Genomic DNA, 22,111 nt, shown 5'->3' on the forward strand with positions numbered 1-22,111 from the left:
TAGGGTCCTTAGGAGGTAGTTAAGATGAAATAACTGCATATGGATAGAAGTTAGCCCAGTGTTATTGATTGTTATAAGAAGAGATAAGGATATAACCATAAACAGAAGACAAAGGCTGATGATAGTCATTTACTGGCCGAAGAGGGAGGCCTCCTGAAAAATACAACCCCATGTTGCACTTCTAATCTCCAGAACTATGAAAAAAAAAATGTGTGTGTGTGTATGTGTGTGTGTGTGGTATTTAAGCCACCCAATACCAGTCTCCTAAATTTTTATAGCAGTTCCAAAAAATAAATATATTTTTCTTTTTTTTTGACAGGCAGAGTGGATAGTGAGAGAGAGAGAGACAGATAGAAAGGTCTTCCTTTTTGCTGTTGGTTCACCCTCCAATGGCCGCTGCGGCTGGTGCGCTGCGGCCAGTGCATCGCGCTGATCCGAAGGCAGGAGCCAGGTGCTTCTCCTGGTCTCCCATGCGAGTGCAGGGCCCAAGCACTTGGGCCATCCTCCACTGCACTCCCGGGCCACAGCAGAGAGCTGGCCTGGAAGAGGAGCAACTGGGACAGAATCTGGCACCCCGACGGGGACTAGAACCTGGGGTGCTGGCGCCGCTAGGCGGAGGATTAGCCTGTTGAGCCACGGCACCGGCCATCATGCAGCTTTTAACTAAGACAGCTATCAACAAAATTTCAAGCTGCAGGATGAGAACACATAGCAGTATTGGCCAGAGCCATGTCCTTAGTACTGCAGGAATTATGCCGGGAAGTAGAGGTGAATGCTACATAATCTGTGAGTTCGTGTCACAGCTGAGGAACCTGTATCTTTGGATAACCCAGACTTTTTTTTTTTGACAGGTAGAGGGGCAACCGGTGTGCTGGCGCCACAGGCAAAGGATTAGCCTATTGAGCCGGGGCACCAGCCTCCAAAAATAAATATATTTTTCTTATATCTTGCCCCTATTTGCTTGTCACGTTATTGTCCTACATCCTGTTTTGAACACAGGCAGACGATAGAAGATGGAATAGCATACTTAATCTCACAGGATGGCTGAATGAAAAAAAGCCCAGAAACTGGGTCTTTGTTGACACTGTAGAGATAAAACTTAGGACTGTATATGTGTTGATGGACACTGGCATAGATAGATAGATCTATCTATCTATCTATCTATCTATCTATATATATATATTAGACATATCTAAAGAAAATTTATTAAACGTCTTCCTCAATCATTGTTTCCTCCTGTATAAACTATGAATAATAATATGTACCTCACAGAGTTGACATGAACATTAAGTGAAGTACCATCTGGATGGTGTTTAAAGGCATGTTTTGGATTTAATAAATGCTATAAGTATATTTGATATTATTATGATGATTGTTATTATTACCATTCTTTCTGTAATCAAATCCATATTCATGGTCCCTTATATAATCTCTCAATATTACACATATCAAAAATTTTAAAAAACCTTGGGACAGGTATTTGACTTAGCAGTTAAGTTTCTAGTATTCTGCACAGATCATCATTTCCACAGGAAACTCCCTATGCAGCTGCAAATCTAGCATCAGGTAGAAGCAGCCAAATGTAGGATCAGGTACCACAAAGTCATGCAGTTAATTGATGTCTCATTATTAGCAGTTTATTGTGCTTTCTGGAGTTAGTCAGGTCTAGCATGGCATATTCCATAACTGTTTAATAATGTACTGTTGCCACATATATTCATCTTTATGGATGTTTAGTTTGCATAGGCACTTCATATCCCATAGTGGACATTCAGTCTAGACAAGTTCGGAATTGCGACCAGAATCTGATTTCCAAACACGTAACTTTCATCAAAAGAACACATGGCATTACACTAATGTCCTAATGATCTCAATGTCACATCTCCTCTTGCATCTAGCCAGAGATTCCATAAAACATCCCTATCACCAACACTTCTTGTTGTGTGAGTCCATAGTAATTAAAGACACTGGGAAACATACCTGGAATTTAGACTTGTTGCAGAGTCTTCTCGATAACTGAAATTTGAAAGTTCTCAGGTTTCCACAGAGATTTGAGACAACATCAAATGTGACATGTGTTGCCTCACAACACCAAATATATCTATTAAACTTCACATCTCCAACATGTTGGTGCATAACAAAATATTTAAATTTGTGCCTAATTCTAGAGGACATTTATATGTCAAGCTCCATATCCCTGGATCTAGGAAAGTTTGTGGCTGTAGCAAGATTTTGAAATTTCACACAACTTTGCTCCCATTTCTACCTCATTTGATTCTTAACAAGGAATCTAGATTGCATGCTAGTTTTTACTCACCATTAAAACAGTGTCCTTAAATGGACAAATGATTAGTATAATTTCTTCAATAATTAACTACGGTGACATTCTATGAGGAAGACATCAAAGTCATGGAAACTACATTTTTAACAGGACAAGAGAGAGAATATAATCTTGATTTACCATAGTGTTGGTGTGAGTTTAACTTTTCCACATGAAGAGAAAGTGGTTGTGATTAACTTTGTTAATTACAATGGGAAAAAAAAGAGCATTTGCTAGGGTAATACCTGAACATTCTGTGATGTTAAGATACAAAATTTGACTCACTACTCAATAAAGCATTAAATAATTCACAGTTATTCCTTCAAAATCTTACTGGCTGGGTCTCTAGTGAATTAAATGAGGGATTTGGTAGGGAATAATGCCTTCATTTTTTAAAAATTCTTGATGGTGGCAATAATGCTTGCAGTTCCTCAAAGATTGATTATTGATTTATGTCTCCTCTCTTGAAAAGTAGAGTGTGATAGTTTAAATGAGCTTTTACTCAGCCCTGGCAATAATAATATATGTCATACCTCATTGTGGAACCATTATGAAGGTTATACCAGTAACTATATTTTCCCACTACATTCTAGACCTAGAGAAATGGCTACCATATCTGAATACAGTCTTGAGTAGAATCACTAGGGGATGAATTTAGGCCGAGATTCTGTAAATTACCTGACAGTTATAAGTACCCACTAATATGTATGGTGTTTTTCAAAGAATTGTGGATTGTTAATACCAGATAATCCATGGAAAATATGAGTATTTCTATTTCCTCAGGTCTATGGGTGATATATCTGGACATTCACAATGCATTCTTTTTTATTTTTTTAATTTTTAAAAATTATTTTATTTATTCATTTTAGAGGTAGAGTTACAGACAGTGAAAGGAAGAGACAGAGAGAAAGTCTTCCTTCCGTTGGTTCACTCCCCAAAAGGCCGCAACGTCCAGAGCTGTGCTGATCCGAAGCCAGGAGCCAGGAGCTTCTTCCCAGTCTCCCACGTGGATGCAGGGGCCCAAGGACTTGGGCCATCTGCTCTGTTGCTTTCCCAGGCCACAGCAGAGAGCTGGATTAGAAGAGGAGCAGCCAGGACTAGAACTGGCACCCGTATGGGATGCCGGCGCCGCAGGCAGAGGATTAACCTACTGCGCCACAGCGTTGACCTCACACAATGCATTCTTATTATTTACTGATAATTGACACTAGTTTAACTCAAATTATGCTGCCAAACAGATCTAGACAATTTGAGGTACATGGGCCAAACAACTCCTTAAAATGCTGTTTGATTAATCCACAGAGTCCCTAACAGGATTATGCATGCATTGCAGCATGCAAGAATAACTGCATTGCCATAGTCTTGCTGTAGTATAACATGCTAGTTGTGTTAGATTGATTCTTTTTTGGAATCTCATTACCCAACTAAAATCGTGTTATTGAGTTCCATTGAGAATTCTCCCACCATTATACTAGGGCTCAGGGAATAGTTGCCAAAACGTTTTTGTTCCAAGTGTGAGTGTTCCACTCATTAATATATTTTAATGCTTTTATAAACCTGGAGCATACAAATAAGTAAATAATACATTAAAAATACACACCTGTTAGATTATCAGGTGACAAACAAATAAATGAAGTAGATACTTAGAGTAAGACACAAACACTTCTTTTGCTCTGTTTGAATTGCTACCGCTCCTTCCTTCTCAATATCTTCATAAATGAGGTGTCTTCTGAGGATAGCAATTGACGTGTGAGCAGTTTACACATAATTGAGATATTTACCAGGCCTACTTCCTACAGCCTTAATATATTCTCTGTAAGTATGCAAGGCAAGTAAGAGAATTTCTACCTCATCAATTGTAGGTCTCCATTGCAGGCTTTAATTAACCAAGCTAGCAGAATGGTAATGTCATTCTCAGGTATCCAAGGCAAATTATTATATATATTCTGAGGAAAGCACATGTCAATAAATTAAGCTTCATTCAATCCCAATGGTTTAATGTCTTCCCTTGCCCTGCCCTCTTAAAATTCATTCATACATGTTCTCATGAAATGAGTATACTAAAATGGAAAGATGTGGCAAGTCCTTTGGTAAATAAGCCAAACTAAAAAAGACAAATATCACATGTGTTCTCTGATTTGTAGAAGCTAATATGTAGAGTAAAAAGAAATTAAGATATATGAGGGAAATTGACAACTAGGGATTTGATTATTATTCATAGCTTTTGTCCATAGTCATGTGGAATAGTTTTTTTTTTTTCTACTTTTTTTTTTTAAGATTTATTTTCTTTATCTGAAAGACAGAGTTACAGAGAGAGGTAGAGACAGAGAGGGAGGTCTTCCATTCGCTGGTTCACTCTCCAGATGGCCACAATGGCGAGAGCTGTGCCGATCCGAAGCCATGAACCAGGAACCCATTCCAAGTTTCCCATGTGGGTGCAGAGGCCCAAGGACTTGGGTCATCTTCCACTGCTATCCCAGGCCATAGCAAAGAACTGGATCGGAAGAGGAACAGCGGGACTTGAACCGGCACCCATATGGGATGCTGGTGCTTCAGGCCAGGGCTTTAACCCACTGTGCTACAGAGCCGGCCCCTTTTTTCTACTTTTTATTTGTTGAATACTTTATTTAGTGGAGGATTAAGCCTGTGATTATAAACTAAATCAAAATTATGTTATTACAAAAATTAAAGAAAAAGTAAGAAAAGGAGGAGGGAAGGCAGGAGGTGTACAATACATCTATGAACTACATGGAATCTGTTCTTTTATATTAATAAAGACCAAAAAAGCTAACTGTTTCAGAACAAGATTTGTATGCCTTAAGATAGATCTAACTTTTATGATAGGCTTGAAGAGAAAGAGAAATGATGAAGGTATACTCTATGGAGAACCTGTATCCCTCCAGATGGCTCCAGTCCCATGTGAAGGCATTAGGAGTTCTCATACAAGGTAACACTATGCATCGGAAGAAATGCTAGTTTGGGAAGAGAGTTTCCTGAGGACTTAAGGTTTAAAATTTTCTTTCTGGGGCTGGCGCTGTGGTGTAACAAGTAAATCTGCTACCAAAGGTGTCTGCATCCCATATGGGCACTGGTTCAAGTTTTGGCTGCTCCACTTCTGTTCCAGCTCCCTGCTAATGGCCTGGGAAAGCAGTGGAAGATGGCACAAGTGCTTGGGTCCCTGTAACCATGTGGGAGAGACTGATGAAGCTCCTGGATCCTGTCTTCAAAACAGCCCAGCTCTGGGCATTGCAGCCATGTGGGGAGTGAACCAGTGTAAGGAAGATCTTGCTCTCTTGCTCTCTCTCTCCCTGTCTTTCTCTTTCTGTGTCTCTGTAACTCTGCTCAAATTTAAAAAAAAAAAAATCTTTCTATTCAAAGATATTTTGCTGATTCCCAAGAGTGGTATACATGTTAATATCAGGTATCTGTTACAGTTATACATTGCATTGATTCCCTAACTGTGTTGGACTAGATTTCAGAGGAAAAAGAATTTCTTTAAAATAGTCATGAGGATTTTGTTTCTAATCTGTCCATGGTCAGAAACTGAAGTCTGATTAATCTTTGTACTTTTTAAAAAAAATTTTATCTGAGTACTGAGACAACATGCCTACCTCATAGTGATGGTAATTGCAGAGTTCTACAAGTCGCTCAACAACCTAAAGTGAACCTGACCCATGCTCCCACTGGGGAATCTTGATTCTATTGAATGTCATGGATTACCAGCGACTCATTTCCCCCTGATTAGAAGGTTGCATATAGGTGACTAAGCAATTGCTTGAATATCAGTTTGAGGGTATGATTCCCAGGGTCTTTTCTGGTATTATTCACTGTACCTTTCAGCATTTCATCAAAGAACAGCATATTTGAAGAAGTAAATGAAAAAAATTTAATGAAATGGATATTTACACAGGCTCGACAGAGTTTAGGAAATGGATAGTGAAGTACCTAGGATTTATCACCATTGAAGCAATTTACAGACTACTATGAAAATCTGGCCAAAGCTACAGTGGAGGATGTGAGGGTGGCCACTCTATTGGTCAATATTTTTTTATTGAAACAAAATATTTAAGACAAGCCTCATATGAGGGAGGATGGCTTATTTTGGCTCATAGTTCTGGATGCTCACAATCCAAATTTGGGGTGGCCACATATTTTTCGATTATCTGGTGAGGCCTAAAAATAGAAATGGCAGTGTGTATGGGGGAAGGGTCATATGGCAAGCAAGGAAGCAGAAAAAGTAGTGAGGACTGTGACAGGTGACTCAAAGGTTTAAATTATCTACAAGGGATAGCATGCCCAGGTGGTTATAGAATACAGGTTATTTTGCTTGGTTGTTTTAAAAGCAGGGCCTGTTCTTCAAAAAAATAAATGTTGTTTTGTAACTGGCCTGTTTCTGGCTTCTGTACCTCTGCATGCTTGATAATGGCCAAGGCCACCAGACTATTCTTCCCCTGCCTTCTCCCGGCTGCAGCCACAGGATAACACAGGTGGCATCAGGGTCAGTGATGCCACTTTGGAGCCCAACTGGGAACAACTGAGGAATTAAAAACTTTACAGAGATAAATAATGTTAAAAAGGAGCTGGCTGATTGGATAGCCACTTCTCACTTCGCTATGCCTGTCCAAGATCACACTTGATTAAATGACTGATAAGAAAAGGTTTTGTCCTTAAACCACCCCCCTCCCTCCGCTACTACAAATCAGGGCTGTCTTCTCTGGACTTGCTCTGTGAGAAGGCAGTGCCCAGCTGGCTAATAAAAACTTCTCAAAAGTCTCGCTGTGTTTTTTTTAACCAACCATCTCTCAAGCACTACCCTGCAGTGCTGGCATCCCACATGGGCGCCAGTTTCGAGTTCTGGCTATTCCATTTCCAATCCAGCTCTCTGCTATGGCCTGGGAAAGCAATAGAGGATGGCCCAGGTCCTTTGATCCCTGCATCCATGTGGGAGACCTGGAAGAAGCTCTTGGCTCCTGGCTTTGGATTGGCCCAGCTCCAGCCATTGCAGCCATCTGTGGAGTGAACCAGCAAATGGAAGACCTCTCTCTCTCTCTCTGTCTCCCTGTAACTCTACCTTTCAAATAAATAAATAAATCTTTAAAAAAAAAAAAAAAGAACTACCCTGAAGTGACACCCCCTCTAAGGCTTTTCCACTAGTACACTTCCTAAACCGAATAATTGAATTTACTTTCTACCCTCTTAGTGCCATAAATGTTGACTTTCAGGTTTAACCATCTGCTTTAGTTTGGGAAGCAAATATTTTTCAAACCATAACAACTACTAAGAATCTCAGGCACAGATAAGTAATAACACTTTCTCTCTGTCCTCTCTAGCCAACACTTCTTTCCACTGGCCAAATTTTATGAGAAGCCAGAGGTAAGGAAATTTGAATGATGTAGCATGCACATGTCAGTCACCAGACACATAGGACAAGGCAGAAAAAAAAAGGACTGTATTTAGAGATGGAACACAATAATCTCTTCAAAACCCTACAGTTTCTAGTTCCTCCCCTTCACCACTACCATTGTAAACAACCTGTGCATACAAATGTGTAATCACAATGATGACAGGTCTGACCCTTTGACTTATCTGCCAGTTATTATGTTCAGCACTACACAAGAAAAGTGATCAGTGTACTATATTTCAGAGGAATGAAAAACACGGATCTCGAAAACATTGTATCCTGAAGAATAATAAACTGGAGAAATAGACGTTTTTCTTCTCACATTTCATTGTTAGAATGATGTTTATAGATCAAGAGAGAAATAAAGTATACTAAAAGTTTGAGTTCAGTTGGCATTGAGAAGGTAAACGGGACAGAGGTAATGTCTTGAATCATCAATATTCTCTTGAGTATAGTGTTACTTCCTTCATCCTTTTAAAGTTATCCTGAAAAATATGGTTACATTTAGAGTATAACATTATACTGAAAAATATGGCTACAGTCAGAATATAAAATTACTGAGGTGTGTAGGAAACAGTATGTATGGAGCAAAGCAAAGCTGTGCAGTGCCGCCAAGTTCAAGTTTGCAGTCAAGAAAATCACTTGTTGCTGATTCTGAGATGGTTTCATCATCCTGTGCATTATTACAAAGGGTGCAAATTTTCTAACTTTTAAATTGACAAAAATCTGTTGCTTTATACTCACATGGAAAAACAGACTAAAATATATGATTGATAATATTCAGAAAGTGCCTATTTGATTTTGAAAGCTGTCGTGATTCTGACAATTCATCAAATCTCCACACCCTGGAAATTTATCTGGTGGCGAGTGTCCCCACTTGTAACTCTTCCAGATCATTTGAGAGCAAGGCTGGGTCAGGATGCTGTGAATGACAACAAACTAGGTGAACACCTATTCATGTTTACATACGTGCTGATTTATATTGCTGTTTGTAAACTGCACTTCACTCTGAGAAGCCAGATTAATTTTGCTTGTAACTATTTGCAATCTGTTACTTTAGATAATTGGCACAACCACATTGTGTGTATTTTAGGCTTCTAACTATATACACATGCTCATTTATCATACTCCAAAGAAAAGTTTATTAAGAGGGAAAATTCGGTGTAGCAGAATATATTATATTAACTATTAAGTTAATTTATTTTAAAAAGGTGATGCTGTGTGTTCATACGATTTTTTATGTTTTTTTTACAAGGCAGATATAGGTCTGTTGGTTTTGTTTCTTGTAATGTATTTTTCCATATTTGTGGGAAATTTTGTCCCTGAATATAAAGTGGAATTATCCCTCTTTTATTTTCTACAAGGGTTTGGTATTAAATTAGTACCCAGAACTCCTTAATATTTCCTAGAATTTTCTAAATAAATCATCTGGGGACAGAGATTTCCTTATTTGCTAATTTGGGCCTCAGTCCCTTGTTCTGAAAATTTTATTTTATTTAATTTATCTAATTTAATTTTTCTTATTACTACACAATTCTCACCAATTCTCACATTAACATAATATTAATGCAAAGAGAATAGATTAATGTAGTTCAGAGATATTATTCTAGGGATATAATGATACTTCCCTTCCTAATTAAAAAACTTATTTTTTTAAAAAAGCATATTTTTATTATCTATTTCTTATTTAGTCAGCTTTGCAGTGTGTATTATTGGAAGAATTTCAATTTCAACTAAGACATTTAATTTATGGTCATGTAATTGTTTGTAATGTTACCTCATAACCCTTTAAGAACCTTTAAAACTTACAGTAGTGTCCACTCTGAACTCTGATATTGGTCAGTAAGGTTTTCCATTTCTACCCTTGAACACACCTCCACCCAATCTGGCTAAAAGTTTATCAGGTTTTTGTTTTGCTAGATTTCTTCTTTTATTTTCCGGTTCTGATTCCATTCATTTTTAAAGGATTAATTGAAATATAAATCACGTTAGCAAGAGGCTGGTTTGGAAAGGGAGTAGCTGAGACTTCAACCAGCACTCCAAAATGAAATTCAAGTGTCCTAAGTGAGACCACAGCTTCCACTCCAACTTTATGATGTTTAAAGAAGAGAGGACAGCAAGTGCATATTTGCATATTTTACTACAATAATCTCCTTAGTCATCAATTTTGGTCACCTTCTCTTTTTCTGAGGATTCAAGTTATCATCTGGAGAAATTTCTTGAACCCAAAACTTTTTTTTTCTCTGTCACCTTTTTCTTGCTAATCCTAGCAAATATATTAGATTTCTATGTGTTTTAGATCCAATAATACATTATATGCATATTGTTCTATATAATTATTTATTACCAATTAAGTGACAAAGAAGAAAAAAATGCATTTATAAATAGGGAGATATTTTAATCAATCTCACAATGTCCTTTAATTGTGGTGTTCTAATGATTCACAATTAAAGTAATTAAATAAATATGTTTGAATTTAAAACTACCAGTTTGTTAAATCTTTGTATCTGTTCCATGGATTTCTTACTTAATCCTTTTTCTTTCTCTGAATTTAAATGAATGGTTTTTAACATTCTAATGTTTTTTTCTATTGTTGTTTTAAAATTGCATTTTAAAATAATCCATGTTGCCCTTTGAGTTAATACTATACCACTTCATGTGTAATGCACTGTATTTCTATTTCCTTCCTTCCTCCTTTTGTGACATCATGGTTATACATTTTAATTTGTATATTCTATAAAAACATAGTATATGGTTGTTATTATTTTATGACCTCAAGTATCTTTTAGAGAAATTAAAATAACAAATATAAAACAAGAACAAATAATCATCTAATTATTCAGCTAATAATTCACCTTTATCCATTCCATTTTCTTTGTTTCTTCATATATATTCAAGGATCTGACCTATATCAGAAATTGTCTGACAAATAATGAAGGCCATAAACTATGCAACAATCCAAGAAGTTGCTCATGCTAGAAGAATTCTTAGCTTTGATATAATTTACTCTTTTTTGCTTTCATTATTAACACTGTAATTTATGAACCATGTGTAAGAAATTTGTAACCTATTTAATTTAATGAGGCTTAGTTATATGAAAGTAGATCATTTCATAAATATTTAACTATACATACGTAAAGTACTAAAGGGTAAATGTGTTAAAATTTGAATATATAGAGGTACCATTTTCTGACTTTCTCACTATTCTTAGGATAAGTGACATATGAATGTCTTGTCATTAATAATTCATGTATTTAATGTAAGTGAAGCTTCATTTTTTGACTCTTTAAATAAAAGTTGAGGAGAGGAATACATTTGATGTTTTGAAATTAAATTTCTAATCTTTTTAAAATGTGAAATGAGGCCAAAATCATGACATTAAGTTATAGAATTAATTTTATAGAATTAATTAATTTAGCCCAAATCTCTTGGAAAAAATCAGATTAGAGATTATATTCAATAAACTCTATGTAATGTGATATCCAGTTGATATATTCCTCCCCAGCCTACATTAAACTATATGAAAGCTTTCATTTACAGTTGAAATATTTATTTTAGGGGATAAAGACTTTTTATGAGGATCAAAAAACTTAGAAACAGGGCCGGCATAGTGATATAGCAGGTTATGCCTTCCTATGCAACTCTTGAGAAGGCTGCTCCACTTCCCATCTAGTTCCCTGTGAATGGCCTGCAGAAGCAGGAGAGAATGGCTCAAGTGCTTGGGCCCTTGTCCCCACCTGGGAGACCAGGATGAAAATCTTGGTTCCTGGTAGCGCCTGTCTCAGCCCAGGGAAGATGCAGCCATTTGGGGAGTGAACCAACAGATAGAAGTTCTTTGTCGCTCTCTCTTTTTCTATAACTCTGCCTTTCAAATAAGTAAACTTATTCAAATACTTATTACTTATTCAAATAAGTAAACTTGGGAAAAAAAAAACACTTATAAGCACACAAGAGTCCTTCAAAATTTATGGGAAAATACAATTAAAAGGTAAGTTTTGTGCAAACAAAATTGAGATGAAAATCCATGCATAGTATTTTCAGAGTACATATTTTCTCTTTTTTTTAACTTTTCTTTAGTATATATAATTTTCCAAAGTACAGCTTATGGATTACAATGGCTTTTTCCCCCCATAACTTCCCTCCCACCTGCAACTCTCCCAACTCCCGCTCCCTCTCCCCTTCCACTCACATCAAGATTCATTTTCAATTCTCTTTATATACAGAAGATCAATTTAGTATATATTAAGCAAAGATTTCAACAGTTTGCACCCACACAGAAACACAAAGTGAAAAATACTTGTTTGACCACTAGTTATAGTATTAAATCACAGTGTACAGCGCATTAAGGACAAGAGATCCTACATGAGGAGTAAGTACACAGTGACTCCTGTTGTTGACTTAACAAATTGACATTCTTGTTCATGGTGTCAATAATCTCCCTAGGCTGTAGTCATGAGTTGCCAAGGCTATGGAAGCCTTTTGAGTTTGCCGACTCCGATCTTATTCAGACAAGATCATAGTCAAAGTGGAAGTTCTCTCCTCCCTTCAGAGAAAGGTACCTCTTTCTTTGATGGCCCGTTCTTTCTATTAGGATCTCACTCGCAGAGATCTTTCATTTAGGTCCTTTTTTATTTTTATTTTTTGCCAGAGTGTCTTGGCTTTCCATGCCTGAAATACCCTCATGGGCTCTTCAGCCAGATCTGAATGCCTTAAGGGCTGATTCTGAAGCCAGAGTGCTGTTTAGAACATCTGCCATTCTGTGAGTCTACTGTGTATCCCGCTTCCCATGTTGGATCTTTCTCTCCCTTAGTTTTATTCTATCAGTTAGTATTAGCAGACACTAGTCTTGTTTGTGTGATCCCTTTGACTCTTAGACCTATCAGTGTGATCATTTGTGAACTGAAATTGATCACTTGGACTAGTGAGATGGCATTGGTACATGCTACCTTGATGGGATTGAATTGGAATCCCCTGGCACATTTCTAACTCTACCATTTAGGGCAAGTCAGCTTGAGCATGTCCCCAATTGTACATCTCCTCCCTCTCTTATTCCCACCTTTTTTCTAGGAAATTTTCGAATACTATAAAACACAACACACAGACACACACAAACACATATACATGTTCAAATTCAGTCACCAAATTTTCCAGTGTAAAGTGCTAATTAATTTTCTACAAAGATATTTTATGACTTAAGCAAAAAAATTTAATTTAATATACATGGTTTATGATTAAATGGTTAAATAATGATTTTTAATAATGACATATCTTTCTTCTTTTTCCTTAGGTAAGTAAAAGAAAATGCTGTTTTGATCATGATAGTGAATCATACAGAGACATAATTTTAATAAGATTTTTAAAAAAATTTGGCTGTGTCTTATCCTATATGTGAGGTCATCAGCGTAAGAATCATGAAATTTTCTTCCTTACATATCTAACATAAAACTTCGAGTTCATAAAAAGTTTTATTTAATATTGCATATATCATCATTCTATCTAAAATAGATCAAGAATTAGAAGTTGATAATCTCTGATTTTCACAATTATCATAGACCCATATATTGCAATAAGTTACTATGTTCTTAAATTTGTATACATGAAATGCATGAAGTTTGTATACCTTAAATAAAAGGTTTTTAGGTAAAAAAAATAAGTATTACAAAGACGTGCTGGTGATGTGCATTACTTCTAACATAATTTAAGGTGACTACTTTAAATCTATTAAGTAGAGGATACAGTTCATTGTGCAATGAGGACAAATAGGTGATCCTGATGCAGTTGGAGAGAAAAGAGGACAAGTTGCCACAACATACATTGAGTCACTTATTTCCATAATCCCAATTTTATCTACTAGGTCAGGTTTTACAGTAAGGACAATTTAAAATGCGGAACATTAAATATTAAAGACAACTTTCTCCCTTCGCCAAAAGTCTGTCTTTAATTTCTCACCGTTTTATTCACTCTCATCTGGGACTTTTTTTTTTTTCCTCACTGAAGTTGAGTACAGTATCTGAGGTCTACATCATGTTAAACAACTGTAATCTTTATTGTGAGACAGAGGAGAAATTTTCTACTGTGTTCTGAAGGAAATAGATTGGATTTTTAGCTGACTAAGCCTTCAGAGACATTCATGTTGTTTAGAGTGTTCCCAGAAGAACACTGTGAATTGTTTCAATTTTATTTTATCTTGAAAAATCATTCTTTCAGAAGTCTGTTTGGGGTCCTATGAACCTGATTCTTTGTGTCATAAATAACACTTAGTAATGCGATTGAGGAACCTTTGAGCATATGATGTTCCCCGATGTATAGAATTCCTTCTCAGAAAAGAAAAAATTAATTGAGAAATATCCTACAAACTGTCTCAATTACACTGCTAAATAAGATGAGCCCCTGTCTCTGGAGAACTGTCAGCTTTCTGGTGTTCTCTGGGTTTAGATTACATGAGTTAAATCTTTTTCTGGAAATGAAGACAGCAATTTTATCGGGGAAATTACTTTTCAGATAGAGAAGTCTATTGTGTTACATGCTGTTTTGGCTCTATGCTATTTGATTTATATATAATTCTAACACAATATATACCACATCTGTGCTTAAACAATGTTAGTTGATCTTTAAAAGAAATAAATCTGCATGGAGCTTAGAGGTTCCTGATAATAGGAGTTTTCTATGGAACAAAATTTTACTATCCACATTACAAATTGAGTGATATACTTTGCTATTAAATTAAATTTCCCAGTAGAGAATATGAATTGTGCATTCCACATTCAACTATACATAAAAATAAAACCTGTTTTATTTTAATAACTGCAGTGTTTTCCTTTGACAAATTTATTCTTGTCAGAGATAAAAAGTAAATTTAAAATAATCAAGAAACTTAGGTCTAGCCTATTTCTTTATTCAATTTAGCCTGACTCAGATTATTATAATCAGAGTCACCGTTTGGTTCAAAATTACTATATCATACAAAGGCTTTTCTCTTTTAAACTTTTTTTGTGCCCTCTTTTTCATGTCCATAATTTAATTTCACTGGCTACTGTAAATTCTTCTCATGGCAATAAAGGTATGGATGGGGATTATGTTACAATGAGTGACAACCTGATGATGGAGATAGTCACAGGTCAATTTCTTTATATGATATTAGCACTCTATAGTTGCTTATATTAGTTTCAGCAAAACATTGGCTCTTTTCTCTCTTCTTCATATTGCAATTGGGATTCTGATGCTCAACTTGGTTCCTTAGCATCTTCATAGTGAGATAACATTTCATAACCTTTAGAACAGTTATTATGAAAACTTTATAATATACACATGACTAGGGCATCTAGAAAAGCAAAGCCTAGTATGCTGGAATGTCAATTACTACAACTATTACAGAAAACTCTGCAATTTGGCAGTTTTTAATGGAACTAGCATACAATTCAGCAATCCCACAATCAATTTGAATATCTATCATATGAAAATGAATTTAATACGTCAAAGAGATATTTGCAGTATCATGTTTAGGGCAACATTATTCATAAGAACCGTATTTGGATTCAATCTAAGTTTATCAGTGGATGAGTGGATGAAGAATATTTGATACACACATATGCACACACACCCAAGCACATACACACACACACAAATATAATACTATTGAGCCCTAAAAGAGAAGGAAGTGTTATCTTCTGCAACAATATTAAAGGAACCAGAGGACATTATACTATGTGAAATAAACAAGACACAGAAAGACAAACTCTGTAGCTCTCACTTATTTGTGGAATCTGAAAATTTCTCAATCCAGAGCAGGAAGTAAACTGCTGGTTGCGTGAGTCTGGAAGCAGGGAGTAGGACAGAAAAAGAGAAGATAGTACATCAAAGAGTACAGAATTCCTGTTGGAGGGGCAAGTCAGTTTTGAAGGTCTACGTATAAATGGTTTATTTACTTAATAATGTGTACTTGAAAACTAATAAGAGAGAGATCAACACTGTGCACAGTAGGTTAATCCTTGGCCTGCGGCACAGGCATTCCATGTGGGTGCCGGGTCTACTCCTGGCTGCTCCTCTCCCAATCCAGCTCTCTGCTGTGGCCTGGGAAAGCAGTAGAAAATGGCCCCTGCACTTGCGTGGGAGACCAGGGGGAAGCTTCTGGTTCCTGGCTTTGAATTGGCGCAGCTCTGACCGTTGCAGCCATTTGGGGAGTGAACCAGTGGAGGGAAGACCTTTCTGTCTCCCCCTCACTCTCTGTAACTCTGCCTCTCAAGGGAATAGATAAAATCTTAAAAAAAAGAAAATTAATAAGAGAAAGAGAATAGTTAATGTTATTGAATGTATAATATAAACCACATACTGTACACCTACACAGATAACTCACTATTGAAAACAACCCTATGAAGATTGCTATTATTATTCTCATTTTAAGGAAGAAAGTAGCAATACATAGAAAGATGAAATGTTTTCTAAGTTTTCCCAGAAAGTGAATGGCGGAGCTGGCATTCAGAATTGGGAAGCACATTTGGAGGAATGTGCTTTTGGTCCCTAATAATTTTGCAATCTCAAATAGACATTCTGAAATGGGACTCGAGATCCTATGGGAGGATTTCTTTCTGAGACGAGGAATAACACACTCTGTGGAAGTATTGAAATGTGGGAACAGCAAGATGTGTTTGATAAAGTGTAGCCGAGCTAGTCATTTCAATTTTCAGTAATTTGATTTTTAAATACTTACCTTTTTTGACAAAACCAAATATCTGGTGAAAGCTATGATGATGTTACTGTAGACTAGAGAAGGATCATTGTCAATATGAGACTACATTTCTGCGTTATAGCTCCATGTTTGAGTGACTTTGGGTCTTTCTGAGGTTTTCATTTTATTTAATGGTATGAAGTGAGTACATGTTACAAGAATTGTACGTGTAAATGCCCATGTTTTAGGATCAAAATGGGAAGACAATATTGAAATAAAATTAAAAAGTGTTAAGAATCTGTGGGTAAGACAAGCATGTAAGCTTCTTAAAGAAGTTTGTGTGGGGCTGGTACTGTGGCACAGACAGTTAACACCCTGGCCTGAAGCACCAGCATCCCATATGGGTGCCGGTCCGAGTCCCAGCTGCTCCACTTCCAATCTAGCTCTCTGCTGTGGCCCGGGAAAGCAGTAGAAGATGGCCCAAGTGCATGGACCCCTGCACCAGTGTGGGAGACCGGGAAGAAGCTCCTGGGTCCTAGCATTGGATTGGCACAGCTCTAGTCTTTGCGGCCAATTGGGGAGTGAACCATCGGAATGAAGACCTCTCTCTCTCTCTCTCTGCCTATCCTCTCTTTGTGTAACTCTGACTTTCAAATAAATAAATAAATAAAATCTTAAAAAAAAGAAGTTTGTATTATTTCAGAGGTCCATGAAAAACCCGATATACTTTTCTGTTTTGATCGGATGCCATTATCTAAAACCTCTAGTAAAGTGTAAGCATCCAATTCCTTACAACACTTTAATTATGAATGAATTTGAGAGTCATCTAATAGGATGAAAGAAAATTCTAACTTGCTTTTATATTTATATCCAAGATGTTTTCCTTCATAATCAGAAATGTTTTTGTTTTATGTAAACTTTAATAATTTGATTTTAAATATAAATTATAAACATTTATTCCAATCAACAGAAAATGTATCACTAATTAAATGTCTTTATTCCAGAAGCATACTTTTAAGGTGTCATTTTTGTCATTTAGTGCCTAAATATTCCTAGCTAACCCATAGAACCTCAGCAATTCTGTAGTGGAAATGTGTTTTATTTCTAGAGAAAGTAAGCTTAAAAAGAGAGGCAGAGAAAGAGAGAGAGAGAGAGAGAGAGAGAGATACATACATTTCTCATTACAAACTCAGAAGTTAGAGTTTATTTTTGAAATCTTCAAACTTTACTAGTATTATAATTATTATTATTAATTACTTTGTTTTTCACTGAGAGCAGGGCAGTGAGAATGCAGAAAAAGAGAAAGTTATGGATGCAGCAGGGCACTCAGTGTACAGAAAATAGAGAATTATGGGTGTAGGAAATGAAAGGAAGTGTTACCTGTGGAGGTTTTGGAATCAAAAATAGAAGAAAAGTTGACCTGCTCTTACCACCGTGCTGAGTACAATGAGTCCCTGCCAGGATTGGCCACTCCCACTGAATCCACCCTTGCCCCTGCATTGCCTTGTCCAGTGCAATGAATTGGAATTTAGCCATCCTGTCGTACTTTTAGTTTAATATCAGAAAATAGCAGCAGGTAAAAATATATAATAAAATACATGTAAGTAAAAGTAAAATCAGGATGTAATTTCTAGAGTTGTGAATAAATAAAAACATATTTTCTTTTAAAAAAACTTCTAGGCTATTGCTTCTCGGCCTTTTGGCTAAGATCAAGCGTAAAAACCTTCCAGGCTTGAAAAGAAAAAAGTGTGTTAATGCCCTAGTGAATCAGTCTTCCAGTGATGATGGCTTGTCGTATTAAGTGTGCTGTAAAATAGCTAAATATTCAGATAACTCAAATTCTGTATTATTCATTAGCTGTTCTATTTTTATGTGCTTACAGTGACTACTTCATTTCAAAAAAATGCAAATGTATGCATTGCCATTTTACCATTCTGCAAATGGCTGTTTATATTTCCTAGCTACTTGGAACACTTTCAAGAACCTTTATTATCATAGACACTTTCAGAATATTTTGAAAGCAGGAATAAATTGCTGGAAGCCTAGGGCATCTAGGCACTGTCTGAAGAGGAACTCCAAGATGAAGAAGTTGAATGGATATTTTAAATTAATTACTGTATAGAATGTAATTAAAAGATACCACTTATCATTTCAAGAGCAGTTGGCAAAAAATTTGCATGTATCCTTTATATAGCTACTCTCAAATAAAAAGGTAACCCTAAAGGCTGATGTTAGAAACTGTCAGCACTTTTGAGTTGGCTATTTCCAAATTCCCGGAAGAGTCCTTGGTGGTTAAATTCTGAACAAAAACAGAAATTACAACGCAGTATAGTCAGTTGCTATTTTAATTCACTAATAAATTGTTATTTGAAAGGCAGAGAGAGAAAAAAGTGAAACACAGAGACATTTGCTGCTTCACTCTCTAAACGCCTACAACAGCTAGGGCTGGGCCAGCCAGGAACCGGAAATTCATTCTAAGTTTCCAGGTAAGTGGCAGGAACCCAACTACTACAGCCAGAACCTGCTGCCTCTCGGAGTGCACATTAGCAAGATGCTGGATTCTGAAGCAGAGCTGGCACTCAAATGTAGGCACTGGGACAGTGGATGAATGTATCCCAAGTGTCAGCGTAACTGCTGAGCCAAACACCTGCTACTGCTGTTGCTTTTAAATGACATATATCTTAGGGAATTCTGTGCCCAAACATTTTTATTGTTATATACTTTTTAAAATCCTACACACTGAGAAGCAATTTTTATGGATACATAATACTTTCAGTTTGAACTAAGGAAAAGTGCCCTTTGTGGTTAAATCACTGTAGTGACTTCACTGATATCAAAATAATTTGATGAGAAGTAGACTGTTACTTAGTTATTATTTTCTGGTAAAGGCTATGCAAATATTTCTTTTTTAAAGATTTACTTATTTGTTTGAAAGTCAGAATTACAGAGATAGGGTGAAAAAGAGAGAGAGAGTGAGAGAGATCTTCCATCTATTGGTTCATTCCCCAGAGGGCTTGCAATGCCCAGGTTTGGGCCAGGAAGAAGCCAGGAGCCAGGAGCTACATCTGGGTCTCTCAAATGGATGGAAAAGGCCCAAACATGTAGGCCATATTCCTCTGCCTTTCGCTGGCCACTAACAGGGAGCTGAATTGGAAGTGGAGAAGCCAGGGCATGAAATACTTGGGTCCTTACCACTCATGTGGGAAAAACAGATGGAGTTCCTGATTCCTGGCATCAGCCTAGCCCAGCCTTGGCTGGTGCAGGCATTTGGGGAGTGAGTCATCAGAGTGAAGATCTCTCTCTGCTTTTTGAATAAATAAATAAATAAATAAATAAATAAATAAAAAGTGTTGAACCTTTAAAAACCTTCTGAAGTGTTTTTCCTGACTCCCTGATAAAAGTGGACAGAACAGGCTGAAGCCAATATTGTAACCAAAGGCTGGCCAGATTGCTGCAAACTAACTTAGAAGTTACCTCGTGGTTCATTATAATGTTGCAAGACCACCTCTGATGACCTTTCGTCCCTGGACATATGATGTATGTAAGATATGGTTTATTATGGCACACGCCCAGAGGGCTATCCCCACCACTTTTCTCTGCACATACAGTGTTGCCACTTTTTTTTATTTTGTTCAGTTCCACTCCATTTGTCCTAACTCCATAAATTCTCAAACCTCTTTCTGAATGAGGAGATTGATCTGGGCTTTGACATGTCCCAGCCCTTTCTCCTATAGGTCTGTAATTACATTAATGAAAATAATAATAACTGTTTTCTTTCTGAGAAAGTGAATTCCATGTCTTCATATGTAACAATGAAAATAATGTGTTCACATCTAAGAGCAGGTGCTGTAAGATAAGACAGCTCTGTTTTTCAAGTTTCAACTACTGAATTGTATGAGTACTTTTATATATAACAAAGAAAGTTAACAATGAATACTAAAACGAATTCACAAGACGGATTCTATGATAATTCCATCTCTTTTTCCCTCTCCCTTTTTCTTTCTCTTTCTCTCTCTCTTTGAACATATCTCATAAGCTAGACAGAATATATACTTTGAAATTTACCAGGTCCTGTGCTGTGGCATAGTGGGTAAAAGCCACCTCCTGTAGTGCCAGCATCCCATATGGGTGCCGGTTTGAGTCCTGGCTGCCCCACTTCCAATCCAGCTCTCTGCTATGGCCTGGTAAAACTATAGAAGATGTCCCAGGTCCTTGGGCCCCTGCAGGGAAGACCTGGAAAAAGCTCCTGGCTCCTGGCTTCAGATAGGCTCAGCTCCGGCCATTGTGGCCAGTTTTGGGGAGAACCAGTGGATGGAAGACCTCTCTCTCTCTCTCTCTGCCTCTCCTTCTTTCTCTGTGTAACTGTGTAACTTTCAAATAAATAAATAAATCTTTAAAAAAATTTACTAGTAAGTATCAAAGAGCTCAATGGAGCTCTTGAAGAAAGATCCTGAATGCATACTTTGTGATAAAATCTTAAGACGTGTGTGAATAAATTAGATGTGGTTAGAACTACATGTTTATTTATGTAAGTTCAATAGTGTTGACATCTTAACATTTTGGGTTTTTTTTCTTCATTTTGATAGCAGATGGCTCAGCTATTGATTTACAGTTGTTGTCTATAACTTATAAACTGAGTTTTAAACTTCAGGGAAGCTCAATTGATCAGACAATTATTTAGTCCCATTAAACAGGTTTTAGTCTGTCTCTTTAAATATACTGCCTTTAATTCTTTTTTTTCTCCTTAATTTGCATATTAGATAATCTTGACTTATAGGAAATTCCATTTCTAGAACAAAGAAGGAATGGAATCTTTGATGGTGGCGACCTCCTCACAAACATCTCCTCTATGCCTCTTCAGAAGATGAAAAAGGGAAACACAAAGCTCAGCTCCTACTTACTGGATGTGAAGTGCCGGGATGCTCTAAAATTACCTTTGCCTTACTCCTGCACAGTCAGCTGTGTGTATGTGTTCACTGCTCCCCTGTCCTCGCCAGACTGCAGGAGAAAAAGCACCGTTGACAGAAGCACCTGTATCACGATGAGTGGGCAACCACACCGACAAACATATTTGGTATAAAAAAGGAAGGAATGGAAAAGACAAGAAAATATATTGCACAACCTCGCATTTTTCTTTCTTGTCCTCCATCTGATCTTCAGAGAATCACTTCCACTCTTATTTTGGGAAATACGTCCATCCAGTTGTCACTGACCTCTGTACAGGGACATTAGGCCACAGTTAAATGATCCATATGTGGACACTCTTCGTGTTCTCCAATCAGACAGGAACATTTAGGGAACAAGACGTAACTATGTCTATTTACTGCCAAATTCAGATTTGTGGACTGGAGGCAAATACATCTGATGAGCTACGTGAGAGTAAATTGGAAGAAAGGAGAGTAAGAAAAAATAATTTTGATAACAGTTGATTCCCTGATTTCAATTCTTCCAGAGACATGATTAAATCCACTTTGTCTTTGATTTTGCAAGATGTTTTGGCTTATTATTAGTGTTAATATCCCTAATAAAATTTATTTGATTGCAGACAAAAATATTTTATGTATGTATATACTTTTTATATATATGTATATACACTACATATTTATCTCAAATGTTTACACAAAACAGCACTATGATACTGTAACCTAAGACTTATCCATAAATCATGCTTATGTATACATATAAAATCAATTTCTTAAGAAAAGTATAAAGCTTTTCCCACCTA

At 36.7% G+C, this 22,111-nt stretch overlaps 1 long non-coding RNA gene across 2 annotated transcripts in view; it reads left to right on the forward strand.

The window, feature by feature from the left end:
* LOC133774874 (uncharacterized) overlaps positions 1 to 21,844 on the forward strand; it is a 147,831-nt gene extending 125,987 nt beyond the window's left edge. For both annotated transcript variants that reach the window (XR_009868177.1, XR_009868178.1), the window contains exon 3: positions 21,147 to 21,844. This is a non-coding gene — a long non-coding RNA (uncharacterized LOC133774874). The remainder of the gene's footprint in view (positions 1 to 21,146) is intronic.
* Positions 21,845 to 22,111: the final 267 nt, after the last annotated feature.

This window comes from Lepus europaeus, chromosome 16, assembly GCF_033115175.1.
Source record: "Lepus europaeus isolate LE1 chromosome 16, mLepTim1.pri, whole genome shotgun sequence".
Taxonomy (NCBI): Eukaryota; Metazoa; Chordata; class Mammalia; order Lagomorpha; family Leporidae; genus Lepus; species Lepus europaeus.